The sequence below is a fragment of the Grammomys surdaster genome, unplaced genomic scaffold (genome assembly GCF_004785775.1).
Source record: "Grammomys surdaster isolate TR1022 unplaced genomic scaffold, NIH_TR_1.0 125901, whole genome shotgun sequence".
In the NCBI taxonomy this organism is placed as follows: Eukaryota; Metazoa; Chordata; class Mammalia; order Rodentia; family Muridae; genus Grammomys; species Grammomys surdaster.
Window position 1 is genome coordinate 322,191 of NW_021620725.1, and position 3,502 is coordinate 325,692.

A 3,502-nucleotide genomic window follows, 5' to 3' on the forward strand; every position below is an offset into this window, starting at 1 on the left:
TATATATATATATATATATATATATATATATATATATATATATATATGTATGCATACACACACACATATCCCCACAGACAGGAGTTTGAGCACTGATTCACATGACTCTGCCTCATTATTCCTTGCTGACAACATGCATGTATTGATTCACTCATTGTGGTGACTTCATACAAAGAAACTCACCAAAGAACTTCTCGTGAGGTTCCTGTGGCTTCTTGCTGCTTCTGCAGACTTCGGCAGGTGTTGGGGACTAGTTGTAATGCTTTGCCTTAATTCAGCTCCCCAAATCATACAAGAATCTATGTGTCTAAACGCTGAGGGGCCCTGTCCCCAATTGGTTTTTGATTGCTCAATAAGGAGGAGTCACCAGCCAGTGTCTAGACAGGGTGAAAAAGGCAGGACTTTTAGGATTCCTGGGCAAGAAACACAGAGTGGAGAAGAGGGAATTCCACCATGAGGAGGAAACAGGACAGACCACGCCATGAAGGATCACGATAAGACAGCCAAAATGTAGGTACAAAGGGAAAGTGGCCCAGTGGGAGGGCTGCCCGTAAGGAAACAGGGCAGCAGCAAAGATAAAATATAGATTTAGAAAGCGTTAACTCAGGAATACTGGAGAGGAGTGTGTGTTAGCCTCCGGAGGTTTGGACGTGCCCAGTCATTGAGCTAGTTAAGGGATATTAAAATATAAAGGTTATGCACATGCGTGTATGCTTGTGTGCATGCTTGTGTGTGTGTGTGTGTGTGTGTGTGTGTTTTCATTTGTGAATCCAGAGAACTCCCAGAAGTGCAATCACCTGCTGGGAGCTCAGAGCAGATTAACTGTCCACTGCTACAGTTGGCTGTCAAGCCTCATGGTTTCTTCTGGATTGAACTGCAGTTGCTGATTCTTGTGTGGTGTCTGCCAAGTTGAACGATCTGTAGATTCTTATTTGGTGTTTTGATGGTGAACTGGACTGAGAACAATGAAGATTGGAATTGCCCTCAAAGAACTATTTCTAAACAGGTCCGCTTCCCCCATATCCTGTTAACTTTTCTTTTCCGTTACCTCTGGTGGATAGAGAGGAGGTTAAGAAAAATTTATGCCTACAGTGTATCAAAGCATGCATTCATGGATAGACAGTGTTGTTGTCAGAAGATACTGATTTTTAAATGCAAATCTCAATGCTAGCACAAGATAATCTCTATAAGATACTGGTCAGGGAGATGACAGAAGATGCCCCCCAGCCCCCCCCCCAAAAAAAACCCACACACAGCAAACCATGCCATTGTTTGCCAACCATAAGTAGATGGTGAGACCATGCTGCTGAAGACTGGTATTAAGGTGCATCAATCACCTGTATCAACACCTCCATCAGATGCAGCTCAGGGAACATCACAGAAGAAGGGCAGAAAGAGCATCAGGTGAGGACGGTAGCAGTGAAATGTTGACTTCTAGACATCACATGGCTGTTGCACATGCCATCTCACAGGAGCCATGGTTACCTGTACAAGAACAAGCTTGACAAAATAACAGCAGAGACAGGGAAGAGGCCCCTGAGGCCCCACTCTTAGTGGGGGAGCTATGGACAGTTGATGTTCCTAACTCTCCTTTGGGAAACTTGGCTGTTGGTGACCCCACACCCATGTGCATGCAGGCAGCGTTATTTGGACTCAGGTTAGTGACAACAGCGACAAAAATAAACATGAAGGCACTAGGAAGAGTTGGAGGGAGGTAGTGATGGATGGATAATATCAAAATACATTGTATAAATGTATAAAAATTTAAAAGCACATATATATATATATATACATATATATATACACACACACACATATACACCACACACATATATAATCATTCATGGGGCTGGGGAGATCTGCCCTATCTGTGTAGCATCTGCCCATGGAAGCATGAGGAACGGAATTCAGATTCCCAGCACTCACATAGTTGTCAGGCAACAAGTTGGCTCACCTGTAATCTCAGTGTGCAGATGAAGACAAGGGAATCCAGGGGCAAGCTGGTTTGCTGAACTAGCTTAAGTAATGAGCTCCAATCTCAGCATCAGCATCTATGATGAAGAGCGACTAAGAAAGACATCCAACTCCAACCTCTGGCCCTTCATACAAACATGCACTTGTGCACTTGGACCTGCACACACAGGTGAGTTCACACACACAAGAACACTCTTACACACTTGCCATACATACACACATGAAAAAAAATATATACTCACAGAAAAAGCAGGAAACTTAAAATTTTGGTGAGGGGTAATATCAAAATGGTTTTATCTCAGACAAAGAGTCTCTTAGTTAGGGTTTCATTGCTGTGAAGGGACACCATGACCAAGGCAAACATTTAATTGGGGCTAGCTTTCAGTTTCAGAGGTTTAGTCCATTATCATCATGGCAGAAAGCATGGCAGCATACAGGCAGACATAGTGCTGGAGAAGAAGCTAAGAGTTCTACATCTGGATCCGAAGGCAGCCAGAGGGAGACTCTCTTCCGCATTGGGTAGACCCTGAGAGACCTCAAACCTCACCTACACAGTGACACACTTCCTTCAACAAGGCCACATCTCCTCCAATAAGGCTATACCTTCTAATAATGCTGTTCCCTATGGCCATTGAAACACCTGAATCTATGGGGGCCATACCTATTCAAACCACCAGACCGTCCTTATTAAACAACTTACAAAATGTACAGAACAAGTGGAAGAAGTCTGCAAGAAATAAAACAAATATAGACTCCACACAAATCCACCAGTGTCAGAAGAAAATATTCTTACTTTTTGCTATAATTTAGAAGCCCAGGGCACTTCCTAGAACGTGGGTCTCAACTGCAGAGAGAGGGAAGGGGAGGTCTGAGTCAGGGGGAGCTTCAGTGTGATCCTTCCCCCCTCCCAACTCACTCAAGTTAAAAATCACTATCATAGCATGGCAGACATCACTGAAACAAACTGGAAATAGAAGCCAACACCATGAAAAAAAAGCCCATTTTAGGTGGTTTAGGGCAAAGAAATGACTAACAGTTTTTATACTTCTTTTTCTAACATAATCATGAAATGAGTGTACTGCATTTAGACATTTGAACATATTGGTCATTACCATTGTTGAGGCCTGCCCTAGCCCCAGCATAGCTGCAGCCATTTTGTTCCATGCCTGCCAACTATTTCATCCTGTTGCTCTAATATGCTTGTCAGTCATTGACACAGAAAAATAATTGACTCAGAGCAGGTTCATGCTGACCACATACCCTGTTATGTTTCATGTTCTGAGATGTGTTTATCTTAAGAAATTCTACAAAGCTTAGGGTAGGACCTATCAAATTAAAGGTCAATATGAACTGTTATGTCTAGAATGGCTTGAATGAGAGCCAACCACTGGGCAGCACTCCCTGCACCTGCCTATGAGCTCACTGTGATTTTTACAATTTTAGCCTTTATAAGCTGACAGAGAAATATGTTCAGGGTTGTAGCCTCAGCCCTGAACTCTAAGCTACGGCCTGATCGATCAGGTTTAGG